We start from the raw sequence: 17,025 nt of genomic DNA on the forward strand, positions 1-17,025 counted from the left end.
AGGTCTATTTATTTTGAGTTTCTTTACGTGCTGGTTTGTCGCTTTTATTATGTATATTTCTGTTAAAAAGTTTTTGTATTTGTAATTAAACTTTTAGTGCATCATGATCGTGGGTATTTTGATAATATTTTGATTATTTCTCAAGTTTAATTTATTAATTGACAATGAAGATTAGTATCTTAAAAAATTTTTTTGGTGGTTTTTCACTAGAAAGAAACTACAAATGTTATAAGGTGTTGTGGAGCTTTCGAGTTAGCTTTAAGAGGTCACGACGAAAAAGAAAATTCAGAAAATAGAGGCATATTTAAGGAGCTGGTCAATTTTAGCGCCGAATTAGACAACGCCTTAAAGGTTCATATTATTCAAAGTACCAGATCTTTCAAAGGTCTACCTTCTCCGGATATTTAGTTGCTTCTAATTTATTTATGTCGGAGAAGTTTTCTGCGTATAAGCATCAGTTTTTCGAATCATTTCTTAATGAAACATGGAGACAATTTTAATTTTTAAGCAAAACTCGGTTTAAAACTGAATTAGAAGTAGGTACTGTATTAGCGAGACGAATTAAGTACTACCTCTGGGGCTGTTTCGCTATCGGTTTTATTGTATAGGGAAGGTTTAAAAAGCACATTTGAAGAAACTATTAAACTCTTAAGTATTTTAGTTACCATTCCTATATCAACATCTGAAGCAGAACGCTGTTTTTCGATGTTAAAACATAGTGCTTTAGGTATGCTATCTGCAGAAAAGCATTTTGTAAATTGTATTGATAATTTTAATTATAAAGTCATTGAAAACTTTGCAACCAAAAAATAGAAGAATGAACTTCATATATCGTAAACTTTAAAAGTGACATTACAAAAATTTGTGCATGTGTGTGAATAATGAAATAGTATTATTTTTATAAATTGGTAAATAGAGACTAAATCGTAATAACAATTTTCTAGCACTATCACTATCAGCAGTAAATGCTGGTAGTAAGTTAAGAGGTTTTTATTATTAATTAATTTACGGAACGGTTTTGATTTTGATCAATGTTGGACAATTGCTTGGCACCTCAGATCAATAAACTTAAGATACATATGATAAAAGTATCCGCGCATGTTTTTTTTTAGTTTTTGTTGTCAGTATTTGTTTTTTTTTACAATATCGTGAATCCGTCACTAAAAATTTTGGCGGCTGCCCGAGTTCTGGTACTACCTTCTTAAACTGGTACGAGCCGCCACTGCTTCTTATTGCTACAATCCACTTTTTTCTCATCAGAATATTTTTGGGAAACCTGTATATTGATGTTCTCGTTCTCGATAAGCACAAAGGCACAACACAACATTAAGGCATTTTATTTTCTCAAATTAGATTTACACAGCGAAACAAATATGCAATATTTACTTAAAAATAGATATTTGAATAGTTGACGTAAGTTGATCTACACAAGCTCCACCTACACAAGCGCCACCTACGTTGAGCTTTACAGAGTAGCTGCCATTAAACGTGCCATTCCAGACGAGCGAGAGTGGCCAGCCACTGTTGCCGGTCCCTGCCACTGTGGCGTCCATTACAAAATCATTGGGGCTAGCAAAATCGCCGGTTTCAGCCACTTTGTGGATCCACAGTGTAGAGCTGTATAAATATTATTATAGATTGATGTGTTCTATATGAGTCAGCTTCTAAATCTACACATATTAAACATATTCTAAATTAGTCCTGTCGCCAGGGGGGGTACAACGGCCTTCTTAATTCAGATGGACTAACCCAAGTTTTTTTTATGTATTTTGGCCCGCAGAACACGAATTTTTTGGGTAACAGTTGATCCGGATGTCGATAAGATTGTTATAAACAAAGAAGTTGAGGAATTACATAACAGCGATTTCTCGCAAAACAAAACAATTTTTTGTGTTTTTTGGGTCATTCTAACCAAAAAATGTTCCTACAAGTTTTTTCGTAGGATGCATAGTTTTCGAGATAAATGCGGTTGAACTTTCAAAAAATCGAAAAATTGCAATATTTGAACCCGAATAACCTTTGAATAAAAAATAAAATAGCAATTCTGCTTACCGCCTTTAAAAGTTTAAGTCAAATTTTATCTGTTTTGAATATTTGCATTGCTAAAAATTTATTTTTTGATTGTTAAAAAAAAGCTATAAACGCATAGTGTTTCCCGTGCCTAATACATGCGTTTTAATGCATGCTGCGTAGAAATAGCCCCGCTTGCACTTTTACCTCCTCTACCTACTCATTCGATTTTAAATGAGAAATCATTGAAAACATCACTCAAGCACTAGGTGTTTATAGCTTTGTTTTAACAATAAAATAATAAATTTTTAGCAATACAAATAATTAAAACCGATATAATTTGACTTGAACTTTCAAATGCGATAAGCAGAATTGCTATTTTATTTTTTAATCAAAAGTTATTCGGGTTCAAAATTGCAATTTTTCGATTTTTTGAAAGTTTAACCGCGTTTATCTCGAACACTATGTATCCTACGAAAAAATTTGTAGGAACATTTTTTGGTTAGAATGGCCCAAAAAATACAAAAAAATGTTTTCTTTTGCAAGAAATCGCTGTTATGTGATTCCTCAACTTCTTGGTTTATAACAATCTTATCGACATCCGGATCAACTGTTACCCAAAAAATTCGTGTTCTACAGGTCAAAATACATAAAAAAAACTTGGGTAAGTCCATCTGAATACAGGAGGCCGTTGTGCCCCCCCTGGCGACAGGACTAAATGGAGTATGAGAGGCGTGAAGTGAACTAGAAATAAGGGTTTACAGGTAGAATCTTTAGAAATTCCACTTGATAATAGAAGAGAATATCTCAGCCAGATATTTTTAATTAAAATTATATACCTTTAAATAACAGTCTTTACCACAATATTAACACAATATTAACAAATAATTGAACGGAGTAGATTTAACCAAAAAATACTGGAAGCTGAAAGACTTGTCTCCAATTTGTGAGGCTTTTCGAAGTCTGTCTAAATTTAATTATAATTGTAACGTAGTTAACAGCTTTATACTTGAATATTTTCACGGTTTTTTACATAAAGTCAAATTAATACAACCAAGTTATCATGAAAACAACGTCATAAACTTTTTTTTGCAATTGCTTTCACAAATTTTGTTATAACTGCGGTTCTAATTATCGTATCCAAATTTATTAAACACTTTTTGTTAATTTTTTTAAATGAAACAGTAGTTTTCATTTTGTTTGGTAAAATAAAAATGTCTCTAATAGTTTAGGAGATTCAATCATTTAAAAAATTAAATTGTTAATAACAAATTATCTGACAGGTGCGTCATCATTTAAAGCATACGCAATAACGAAATAAGTCGGAAATTTGCTAAACGCAACAGCAAGTGACAGAAAGTGGTTACTTCTCCAATCAGGAGTTATATTATAAAATTTGACGTTAGAAAGTAAATAGAATGTCAAATGTAAGTTTTGCTTTAAAGTTTTGGTGCAGAATTACAGCTACATTTGAAGTAGCTTAATAAATTCTTTTAATGCCATTAGTGACTAATAAATAAATAAATAATTTATAAAAAAATGCAATAACATGTTGTTTTTATCATTTTATTCACTTTGGCGGAACCTTAAACACAACTATTCCTTAACTGTGTGATTGAGGTTAGCTTTGTATGTTGTAAAAATTATTGGCAAAATAAAATACACTTACCATACAATTTCAAACTCCAATATAAAACAAGTTGTGAAAACAGCTGTTTGTGTAATATAAAAAATTAAAAATGCAAAAATTCGACAAAAAAAAACAGCAAAAACTGACAGCCACAAAAGTAAACAAACCAGAAACGCCACAGATTGTATTTAAAATCTGAAAACATCCCCAACGTCTTTTTTTGTACTCTTTTCAATGTGCTAAGTCTAGAGCATTCATAAAAATAACATGTGTTTTTACTTAGTAACAGGCGGTAGCTGGTTTGTCATTTAGCATTTAGGCGGTAGCTTGAGAGAGATAATGATGCTAGATAAAAAGTATGTGTCTTATCTCGCCAGGTTTTAATGACGCACGGGTAAAGAATCGTGGACTCACTGTATGATTATGCTGCGGTGTATTTTATTTTAATTTTAACTTTAACTGTAAGATTTGCGAGCAATGTAGTTCATACAAGGAATTAATAAAAATCTATTTAATATATTTTTCTTTTTAAATAAACCATAGAAACTACTGCTGACTTATTTTTACTTCATAAAAGAGTATAAATACTGTCAAACTAAAAGCATACTAAAAGCTTTAAAAACACAAAACACTCTTATAAAGTACGAACAAGTCCATTTTACTATACATATATAAAATTTTATATTAATCGCCTGAAAACTAAATACCAAAAGCAAAAAGTAATAAAATAAATAAACTCAATCTCGACTTATTCCATTAAAAGTTTTTGGTAAAAGGTGAATTTCAGCAGCGTGGAAAGTCACCTTCCTTTATTGGAGCTTGTCACGATTTTCTGCTTGTAGCTCCTCGATAAAATCACATATTGGGAACAAAAACGGGAGAAAATATTTAATATCCTCTCTTTTTTTCTCTATTACGAAAGTATATCACGTTTTTTATTACATGTCAAATAAGAATTTTTTTAGTCCTTTTTTAAATAAAACTGATTTGGGAAAAGCGATAAACTGAATTTATTTTATGTGGTAAAGCTTTTATTCATAAGAGCACTCTAGATTTCTTCTGGCAGTGGTATGGTGTTTAGATATGATTTAAAGACTAATTTAAAGAACTATTTTCAATGGGAAATAAGCCACAATTTTACCAAAAAAATGATTTTATTAACGTTTCGACGTCCCAGGAACGCAACTCATCAATATTGGCAATATCATTTTAAAGTCGTCTACTTTAAAATGTATAATACATGTCTGAATTGCCGATATAAATGAGTCAGATTAAATAAATTATTAGAAGATTTTTTTGCTAAGCAACAACATTTTTGTTTAATCTAGTATTATTTTGTATTTTGACAACGACACCCGACTTGGGCGTCGAAACGTTAATAAAATCATTTTGTTAGTAAAATTGTGGCTTATTCCCCATTGAAAATAGTTGATTATAAAAATGTCACAAGAAAATAGCTTCAGAACAACATTAATTTAAAGACGTTTGGTAGCATCTGTTGGTTGCCGAAGAATGCTTTAATTTTAGAAGTACTGTAGAAATTTCGTAGTATATTTCGCTTTACGATCTTTTGAATGGCAACATGACGATTTCTTTCATTGTGATATCTGCTCCTTGATGGGTAATGGATTCATGTCTAATATAATATTCGCTAACCTTCAAATAACACTTTTTCCACCTACCTCTACCGAAAGTATACTTTTCCGGACCTGATTGTAGGGAGCAAAGTTGTACTTTTCCTCCCTAGGGAGGAAAATATTTTTCCTCCCTAGGGAGGAAAAGTAAAAGTGACGTCATGGTATTTCATTCATGAAATATAACTTATTGACGCCCTGTATAATATCTATTTTCTATTTCGAAGTATCTATACATTTTAACGTTTATTTTTAAAACATCCTCTATTTTGCAGAATGGCAAAAAACAGCAAATTGTTATTTTGATTTAACAATGTTTACATTAATAATTTGACTTATATTTGACAGTTGACAGTTATATTGTACCTACTTGTTGTTTTAGTTCTAATAAATTTTGTTGGTTAGTTACATAAATAAATTAAGTAAAAATGAAAAATGACTTGTTATTTGAGGAAGGTGGAAAAACCATATGTATAACATGGGAGTAAAGTGCCTTTTCCTCCCTTGAATGATTACTGCCCTCCGCTACGCGTCGGGCAGTAAACTTCATTCTCGGGAGGAAAAGTTACACTTTCCTCCCTTGTTATACAAATAGCTATTTTGTATTCCCTTCATCGTTAAATTTCCGTGGTAGGTATAAGTTTTCAATCCTCATTCTTTGGATTTCATTAAACCTTCCGTTACTCGCGCCAATTTTTTGTGATCGAATACTCGCGCACGGTGCAGAAGACCGGGTCCAAAAATATGGGTCAGCAATATTTGAAAATTTTTTTTTGCACAATTGTGTACAATTATATTATTTAATGAATATATGATCATATAATTTTGTAGATATGCGTTTGTGTCAACATTATATTACTTTAATAAAAAGTAACTTTGTTCATCATCATCTTCATACGTTTCCTCGTCAGTCGATACTTGCTCCAATAATTTTAATAATCTTTGCTTCTCCTTCTCGTAATCCATATCTAATTACAAATAAACACATATATAAACATTAAAAATAAGAAAAAGATCTTAAATTACCTTAGTAATTAAAACTTACTACTTTTAATTACCTTACTAATTAATAGGTGTTGCCTAATAATAAAAGTACAATACTCTTTTTTACACTGCACGTAGACTTCACACATAGTTGAATGATGACTGAAGAGGTATATGCAGCAGCAATTCAAAATCTCCACTACAATCAGAGTTATAGGAAGTTATATAGAGGGCCGGTCTCATACACCGTGTGCGAGTAACGGAGGGTGAAGTGTGGAAATAATGATGTTGCCTCTATATGTTCTTTTGAATTAATAATATTCTTTTCATGGTTTCATCTTATTATCTTTTTCATTGTTTTTATACATTCTTCTTTTGTTCATTTGCTTTAAAGGTCGTGGTTTATTCACTTTTTTTTAGCAACTGAAGTGATGTTGTTTAGAATTTTGTATAGTATATGTAAATTTTGTTTGTGCTTCTAAAAGATATATTTTTGGTATCTACAGTTTTTTTTATTAAATGCATATTTTTCGAGTTATTCTCAAAAAACCTGCTAAAAAAGTCGATTTTTTCTTCCAAAAACTGTTTCTTTCAACAGCGAATAACTCGAAAAATATTATTATTACAAAGGAAACTCAAAGAAAAATTTTTTCTTAGAATTACTTTTTCATCGAATTTCATAGTTAAAATGTAACGAAAAATTCCCAACCCCGAGATGGGATGGCAATCACCCCCAAGGTTTTAGCGTGCAGCGGCATGATATAGAAAATGATCCTTGGGCTATTTCCTACCTTCTGTGAAAATTTCAAGTAAATCCATGCTGGACGAAAAAATTGCGAGCCAAAATGCTTCATTTCTTGGCCTATATAAATATAATAATTATTTAAATTTCGAACATGTTTTCAGATATAGTTATTTTCCGCAAGTGCGGAAAGTCATACTTTTCCGCACGCAATTACAGTTTGCCGAACGACGCGAAGCGGAGTTCGGCAAGCAGTCGAGTGCGGAAAAGAGACCTTCCGCAAGAGTTAGGAACAATATTTTTTCTACGAGCGTTTAAAACGTGGCCAAATCTTAATAAATTAATTGAATTAATTAGATATGAAAATAGTATATAAACCCAAATAAACAACAACACAAATTAATTATTTGACAAGGTTGTCAAAACCAAACTTTCAATATAATTGGTTAGCATGACGACGATCTTGGTTTCCATGACGACGATTCAAAACCACTGTTATTGTCTACTGATTTGCCTTTCGAATATTATGTCAAAATCGAATTCATCAATTCAATTCAATCGAATCTAAATTCAGTGCGGAAAAGTAATGCATAAAAGTAAAACTTTCCAAACTAAAACACGTGCGGACTTTTTTGCATGCTCCTAGAAAAAAACTGTTACCGATTTTACATAAATGATTGTGTTTTAATAAAATTATCATGTAAAAGATTTAATGCCCGGTTGCACCAACAGATCTTAAGCTCCAGCTTAGCTAAGCTCTACTTATAGATAGGGCCTCCTTGAATATCACTTACGTTGCATCATAATTTTAGATTCTTACCTTATTATCAGTAGTAATTGCACAAAAGCTCTAAAATTATTGAATTTGTCCCCAATGGACACTTTGACAGTTCTAATTTCACGAGCCGAAGGCGAGTGAAATTATGTCAAAATGTCCCGAGGGCAAAAATTCTATATTGATATTAGAGATCGAGTGCAATTTGTTGCGATTATTTCATGAATAAAAGTGTTCAAAACCAAAATTTTATTGTAATTTATTTATGTAAGTACAAATTAGTACAATTAAACAAACTGTTCTTATAAATATTAATTTGACGGTTGAAAGTCATCACTTTTATAATTTTTAAAACATTAATTGTCATTAATGTTACTGAATGTATTTTTTCGTAGCAACGAAGGGCATCTGACGTAGTATACTTTACGACGGGTAATTATCAAAAATTATCGATTTAATTTAGATTTCTGTAGCTTTCTATTGGTCAGAATCTCCTATGAATGAAATAATCAATTGTATCTATTATTATATTCTGGTATTCTTATTGTTATATATTATAATTATATTATATTAATTCTTATGATATTCTCGACTTAAGCTTAAGATCTGTTGGTGCAACCGGGCATTACAGACATACTAATAATTAAACATTGAAATGTGCAGAAACATATTATTCAAAAACATTTCATTTTGTGTTCCAAAGTTTTATTTAAAATTTTGGTGAATGCTCTTTGATTATTATGTAATTACTTATTGGCTATATTTTTAAAAATTTTGCATCGTTACATATAAATTAATTTTTTAATAAATTATTTAACCATCACGTAAAATAAAACAACAGATTAACAAAAAAGTTAAAAATGAAAGTCCTAATATACCTATTCGTATTTATGAAATAAATACGAATATTGTTCCGAAGTTTCTGATGTCAAAATAAACGTATATTCATCTGAAAGTGCGGTTAGTTACCATTAAAAATAATAAATAATAGTAATATATTTATATATCTGTTTTATTGTGTAATACTTATTTCAACGTTTATTGAAGCTGCTTAATTTATTCACCGATCGTCAAGCAGTCAAATGATTCAAATGAATCAATAGGCTATTGATTATATTCAAGATAAGATAGCTAAAAGGAACTACAACGTTAACGGGGTTTTATTATTTCATATGGTCAATGAACGTCTATACATGAAAAAACCGCGGAGTGCTACCATTTAAAGGGGTGCGTTTTTGAGAAATGGGTGAATTAGTCCCTGGGCACAGGTTACATTAGGGTGAGTTCTATTCACTTTTGGTGCAAACATATCTACATAAAAATTGTTCCTGCTTAAATTTCCTATCTAAATATCACTTTTTAAAGTCAATGATACTTTTGTTTACAAAAATATATTCAAAAGAAAAAGCACAAAGAAACCCAAAAGAAAGAAGTTTTGTTTTTTGTCCCATAACTTTTGTCCACGAGGATATAGGTATAGACATTGCTTCAAAAAAAATCAACATATTTCTTCTTTAAAATATTGTTTAGTAGAGGTAATTAGGATTTATAGTTTTCCAAATATGATTTTTCAAAGTTCGCCACTCACAGCAATTTTGGGCAATTTTCCTTGTTATTTCGCAAATATTGTTGTGTAACTTTTTTTTACGTAACTTTAGGTATATGCAATGGTACACGTAATAGGAATAGAAATCAATTACCTTTAAAATGGTCTACTGTATAACGTTGCACGACTTTTTTAAAAGAGATTATGGTTTTTCAAGGTTTTATACTTTTAACGATTTTTTATAATATAATATAAAAATAAAATAATATTATTATATAATATATTATATATTATATTATATATTATATAATACCTAATATAAAAAAATATTATTTTTTTACATTTTTTACGATTATTTTTGAAATTTCTCATTATAACTTTTTTTCTTGTACATGAATATACTATATATTGCTCAATAAAGAAGGCTTACTTTCTGTTCTTTAAAATGGTGTATCATCTATATTTCAATAATGGAATCCGAGTGATTTTTTGATATTTTTTTACCTGTGTTATTTATATTTATTTCTTTTACAAAAATTACATAAACATTAGTCTTAGAAAACATCACTTTAGTTAAAATTATTTAAACGTTGACATTTAAAAAATTTTCAAAATCAAAGTCCATCTCTTCGTTAGAATTAGCTTCAATATCTTCCTCTGGCACCTCAGTTATCTTAGAGTTCCCACAATTAGTACCCATACACATGCACCCTTTGCAGAATATTGAACAACTAATTCCTATCTTCCTACAACCGCAGTTTTTTGTACATACATCCTTTGGTACATTTACATGCTATTTTTTCAAGCAAAGCTTGTGGTGCAGGAGCTTTGACAGTAAATATTGGAATTAATCCATATTTTGAAGTTTGCACGGCCGAGTCAAGTGGATTCAAAGTATTACCTATAAAAAATAAGATTCAATCATAACACACAATCACATAAAAAAGTTATAATGAGAAATTTAAAAAATAATCCTAAAATCAAAAATCGTTGCAAGTACTTATTACATTTTGAAAAAGCATATCTTCTTTAAAAATAATCCTAGAATATTTTATAATACATCATTTTAAAGTAAACAGAATAAGCTTTCTTTTTTATTAAAAATTTTATTAAGAATAAGCTTTTTTATTATTTTTGTATAATATATACCTAAATGTAGAAAAAAAAGTTATAATGGGAAATTTAAAAAATAATCGTAAAAAATATAAAAACTCATTAAAAGTATAAAATCTTAAAAAAGATAACCTCTTTAAAAGAAGTCGTACATTATACAGTGGAACATTTTAAAGGTAATTGATTTCTATTCCTCTTAAATGTACCATTGCATATGCCTTAAGTTGCGTAGAAAAAAGTTACACAACAATATTTGCGAAATAACAAGGAAAATTGCCCTAAATTGCTTTGAGTGGCGAACTTTGAAAAATCATATTTCGAAAACTGTAAATCCTAATGACCTCTCCAACATCATTTTAAAGAGAAAATATGTAAGTTTTTTTTCTGTGAAGCAATGTCTATACCTATATCCCTGTGGACAAAAGTAATGGGACAAAAACAAAATTTCTTTCTTTCGGGTTCCTTTGTGCTTTTTCTTTTGAATATATTTTTGTAAAAAAAAGTATCTTTGACTTTTAAAAGTTATATTTAGATAGGAAATTTAACCAGGAACAATTTTTATGTAGACGTGTTTGTACCAAAAGTGCATAGAACTCACCCTGATGTAATCTGTGCTCAGGGACTAATTCACCTATTTCTCAAAAACGCACCCCTTTAAATGGTAGCACTCCACAGTTTTTTCATGTATAGAGATTCATTGACCATATGAAATAATAAAAACCCGTTAACGTTGTAGTTCCTTTCTATAGTACATAATCAATAGCCTACAAATGGTTTCTTGACTAATGACTGTCTACTGAAAGTAGACAGCACTGTAGACAAATAATATTGTTCTCGGATTGATAAAAAGCTTGTGTTTAATGTCTGTTTGCATTTTTAATAAATTACTTACCTGTATAAAAAGAAAAATGTAGTAAGCACAAAAGTACTATATAATAAGCACTATATAATACCTAATATAAAAAAATATTATTTTTTTACATTTTTTACGATTATTTTTGAAATTTCTCATTATAACTTTTTTTCTTGTACATGAATATACTATATATTGCTCAATAAAGAAGGCTTACTTTCTGTTCTTTAAAATGGTGTATCATCTATATTTCAATAATGGAATCCGAGTGATTTTTTGATATTTTTTTACCTGTGTTATTTATATTTATTTCTTTTACAAAAATTACATAAACATTAGTCTTAGAAAACATCACTTTAGTTAAAATTATTTAAACGTTGACATTTAAAAAATTTTCAAAATCAAAGTCCATCTCTTCGTTAGAATTAGCTTCAATATCTTCCTCTGGCACCTCAGTTATCTTAGAGTTCCCACAATTAGTACCCATACACATGCACCCTTTGCAGAATATTGAACAACTAATTCCTATCTTCCTACAACCGCAGTTTTTTGTACATACATCCTTTGGTACATTTACATGCTATTTTTTCAAGCAAAGCTTGTGGTGCAGGAGCTTTGACAGTAAATATTGGAATTAATCCATATTTTGAAGTTTGCACGGCCGAGTCAAGTGGATTCAAAGTATTACCTATAAAAAATAAGATTCAATCATAACACACAATCACATAAAAAAGTTATAATGAGAAATTTAAAAAATAATCCTAAAATCAAAAATCGTTGCAAGTACTTATTACATTTTGAAAAAGCATATCTTCTTTAAAAATAATCCTAGAATATTTTATAATACATCATTTTAAAGTAAACAGAATAAGCTTTCTTTTTTATTAAAAATTTTATTAAGAATAAGCTTTTTTATTATTTTTGTATAATATATACCTAAATGTAGAAAAAAAAGTTATAATGGGAAATTTAAAAAATAATCGTAAAAAATATAAAAACTCATTAAAAGTATAAAATCTTAAAAAAGATAACCTCTTTAAAAGAAGTCGTACATTATACAGTGGAACATTTTAAAGGTAATTGATTTCTATTCCTCTTAAATGTACCATTGCATATGCCTTAAGTTGCGTAGAAAAAAGTTACACAACAATATTTGCGAAATAACAAGGAAAATTGCCCTAAATTGCTTTGAGTGGCGAACTTTGAAAAATCATATTTCGAAAACTGTAAATCCTAATGACCTCTCCAACATCATTTTAAAGAGAAAATATGTAAGTTTTTTTTCTGTGAAGCAATGTCTATACCTATATCCCTGTGGACAAAAGTAATGGGACAAAAACAAAATTTCTTTCTTTCGGGTTCCTTTGTGCTTTTTCTTTTGAATATATTTTTGTAAAAAAAAGTATCTTTGACTTTTAAAAGTTATATTTAGATAGGAAATTTAACCAGGAACAATTTTTATGTAGACGTGTTTGTACCAAAAGTGCATAGAACTCACCCTGATGTAATCTGTGCTCAGGGACTAATTCACCTATTTCTCAAAAACGCACCCCTTTAAATGGTAGCACTCCACAGTTTTTTCATGTATAGAGATTCATTGACCATATGAAATAATAAAAACCCGTTAACGTTGTAGTTCCTTTCTATAGTACATAATCAATAGCCTACAAATGGTTTCTTGACTAATGACTGTCTACTGAAAGTAGACAGCACTGTAGACAAATAATATTGTCCTCGGATTTATAAACAGCTTGTGTTTAATGTCTGTTTGCATTTTTAATAAATTACTTACCTGTATAAAAAGAAAAATGTAGTAAGCACAAAAGTACTAACTATATTTTTGCAAACCCATTTTAACATCCCATTATTTATGTAATACTTTTCCTCAAACAATTTTGCTTGAATTTTCATGGAGCTATTATTCTCTTTCACTTTGTTCCGACCTTCACATTGAAACAAATTATTAAATCACCTGAATATCTTGTAAAGGCATTTTCTTCCTATAATTTATGAAGGTATTTTTACTGTTGCTGTTTAGATTAGAAACAGCGAAATACCTTTCCAGTTTTATGAAGTTCGTGTTTAATAATAAAAGTTAATTTTTCATTTAGTTAATCCTTCAATGAACACAACAAATTAATTTTGAGGAAGATTTTCTGTTGTTTTACTTTCTCGTCTGTTTATTTTAGCAAAATTAAATAATTATGAGGAACTGCCTTAATTATTGTCCGAGAGCTGTTAGACATTTTTGAGGAGTCGGCATTTTAGGCATTCTGAAAATTTTTCAGGTGACTCTTCCATGATAGCCTAATACAAAAATGTCGGTCCTACTGGACGGTAGCGGTTATTTTCCCCAAAAATCCCTCATGAAAAATGGGTGAAAATTGTTACTACAAAAAATGCCATTGACGTGACTTTAAAGTAAATTTAAATCTATATATATATACATATATATATATATATATATATATATATATATATATATATATATATATATATATATATATATATATATTGATGTGATCTTGATTATTGATATGAGATAATATTCTTATATGTTACTTAATTTAATCAATGTATTAATACTAATCTAATTAATTAACCAGATCACATATCAATATGTTTTCAATCTCAGGGCGAATTATAAATTAATTACTTACTTCCGTGGCTTCTAAATATTTCTTAATGGTTCCTAATCGGGATAGAAAAGAAAAGAGTAAAAAAAATACACATATGGGTTACAATTATAATCAAAATATTTTTTATTTTATTTAAAAGGCAATCAATGCTTAATATTTGCTATTTCTTATTATTCTTAAACATAACATTTACAAATGGGAATCTTATTTCCTTTTGGTTTTCAATTGAAAGTTTTTATTAACATTTAACTATTAGGAGTTATTAGGAACAACTCTATTTAAGTTTGATGAAGCTTTTCTGATATTATTGATTATGTTATTCAATTTTTTTATGTGGAATTTAATACGAAAACCCATACATTCATGTCCAAACAAATGAGACTGACCTTTTCCTGGTGAACTGAAAATGTCCTCACACAAGACCCTTTCCTGCTATCCTTGGCTGCGATCAAACCTCGTCCTGGCTTCCAGTGATGTTCTCCTTTGAAAAACTAGCTCGAATAGCTCTCGTTCCTGCTTTTGTCGTGATGCTGTGTTCTACCTTTTTCGAAACTGCTATCAGCTACCGGGACACTCTGGGCTCAAGGAGGTTCTTTTACTCTCGACCTGGCCTACTTCTCGTTCCACGATAGATACTCCACACTCACGGAACTACACCGGCTTTCTCACTCCTCGAACACTGCCGTCTACTACTCGACTTCACTTCTCGACAGCTCAAAACATTCTGCTCTCACTTTTTCATCCATTCCCCTACTTTCTAAATATCCCTTCCAGATTCACAAATCACTTTTCCACCACCAACTCTCATTCGTAATATTCCTCAAAACCAATTTTTAATCTTTCTAAATATGCTTAATGGATTTCAAAAGAAAATATTTAATTCCCATTCTAAAATACTTTCTAACTATTTACAAATTTTAATGACCTATTCTCTCTTTCAAATGAGTCTTATTTAGCATAGGCTAATGATCGAAACCTTCCGCGAAAAACGATAATGAACTATCATCTATTTCACTGAGTTTTATTTAGCATAGGCTAATGATCGACCTTCCGAGAAGAACGATAATGGTACGCGTCATTCACTTTGTTTATCTAAGCACATTGTTCCGAGTTTCGTACGCTTATTCTAATCACTTCTTAAAATTACATATAACAATTTGTTGTATACAGGTTGTTTTAAATTTATATGCCCGTGGTTGAGAAAATTGAAATTATTTTATATTAAATTGAATTTTGTTTATAATTATCAAAATTTAATTTTCATATCAAATAGAAATATAACAAATCCCCGCCTTGTATTCGATAAAATTTATCTGCATTTTTAAATAAATTTTCTCGAGGCAAAACCAACTCCCTGTATATTTCCTTACTTTAATCTACTTCTTATATCCTAACTTACTATCTACTTCATGTAATTCTGTCTTTTATTCGTGATATTTGTATACATCGTGAATATTATAAATTCCTCGGATCTTTTCCGAGTTCCTGTGCCTCAACTCATAACTATTTATCCCATTTTCATTATTCACGATGTACGGGCCTTCGAAAACAGGCATCAACTTTGCGCAAATGCCCCCAGGAAGATTTGATACTCGTAATGCCCTCACGAGTACTTTTTCACCCTTTTGGAAAGTCACTGGTCTTCTTTTTCTATTTTGTTCCTGTCTTTGGATATATTTTTCGTTGCTTCGCCGTAATCTTCTCTGTACGGTTTCAATCACCTGTTGATATTCTTTTGGCTCTTGGTCTTCCCATGGCCTTATCGGCAATACACCCTTCATGATGTATTCTGGGTTCTCTTTTGTTACTGTGCTCGGAATTGTATTTAGATACCTTTCTATTTCCGCCATTTTCCTGTCCCAGTGGCGATGTTGACCATCTGTTGCAATGCGAAGAAATTTCGTCACTTCCTGTATGAATCGTTCCGAAGGATTACTCTGTGGATGCCTGATGCTGACAAAATTTGTCTCTATTCCTCGTTCTCGAAGTTGTCCCTTGAAACGATCATTTCGGAAATACGTTGCATTGTCCAGTAGGATCTTTTTTGGTGTTCCTACTATGGCTATAAAATTGTCGATTTTTCTTAATATTTCCTCCCCCTTTGTGGTGCGGCAACTATATAATTTTACGTATTTTGAAAACACATCCACCATTACCAGAATATGTTTGTTCCTTTTAGTGGTCATAATTAGATCGCTTAACATATCTATTGCTACAATGTCTAGTTTGTTTCGGGCTTCAATATTTTTGGCAACATTTTCGTTTTTGAAATTCCGACTCTTATATTTTTGACATACATCGCACTTCTGGGTAATTTCCTTTGCAATGCGGTAATCCTGTCGGCTGATGTAATTTTCCCTAAAAACGAGCCAAACTTTTCTGCTACCGATATGCCCATTGTCCTCATGTAATTTCTTTATCATCTTTTCGGCCAATGTCTGTGTCACTAAATATAGTTCCTTTCCGTCTATTCTCTTAAAATATATGTCATTTTCTACTTCCGCTCTTCTTTTCTCTCTTTCCTCTAGGTCTTCTTGGTTTGTCCTTATCTCATTTAACGAATATATCCCTTCTTCTTGTATTAATCTATTTAGTCCCACCTGTAGAGTAATTGTTTCCTTTTTTCCCGTGTCCTCATCCCGTGTTAGAGCGTCGGCTATTATGTTGTCTTTTCCTTTTATATATCGGAACTCAAAATCATACTCCTGTAATAATAGAATACCTCTATGTATTCTATTATTTACTAATCTATTCTTCATGATATGTACTAAAGCTGCATGGTCTGTTTCGATTGTGAATTTTGCTCCCAATAAGTAAAACCTCAATTTGTTTACGCAATATAGTACACTGGCAAACTCCAATTCTGTAACACTATATTTTCTCTCATGTGTTTTAGTCACTCGCGATATAAAACATATCGGCACTTCTTGGTCGTTTTGTATTTGAGACAGAACTCCTGCAAATTTTTGTATGGACGCATCAGTTCGGAGTATAAAAGGTAAATTGTAAATGGGGTGGTATATTTTCGTTCCTTTTGCGAATTCTCGTTTTAATGTTTCGAAAGCTTCCTCCTGTTCTTCTTTCCAATTCCATTTTATT

General features: G+C 30.4%; 1 protein-coding gene across 2 annotated transcripts in view; it reads right to left on the reverse strand.

Annotated features, from left to right (window-relative positions):
* Positions 1-17,025, reverse strand: part of LOC114339579 (uncharacterized) — a 597,550-nt gene that overhangs the window by 308,675 nt on the left and 271,850 nt on the right. The gene's annotated exons all lie outside the window — the stretch shown is intronic.

The sequence above is a fragment of the Diabrotica virgifera genome, chromosome 2 (assembly GCF_917563875.1).
Source record: "Diabrotica virgifera virgifera chromosome 2, PGI_DIABVI_V3a".
NCBI classification, from domain to species: Eukaryota; Metazoa; Arthropoda; class Insecta; order Coleoptera; family Chrysomelidae; genus Diabrotica; species Diabrotica virgifera.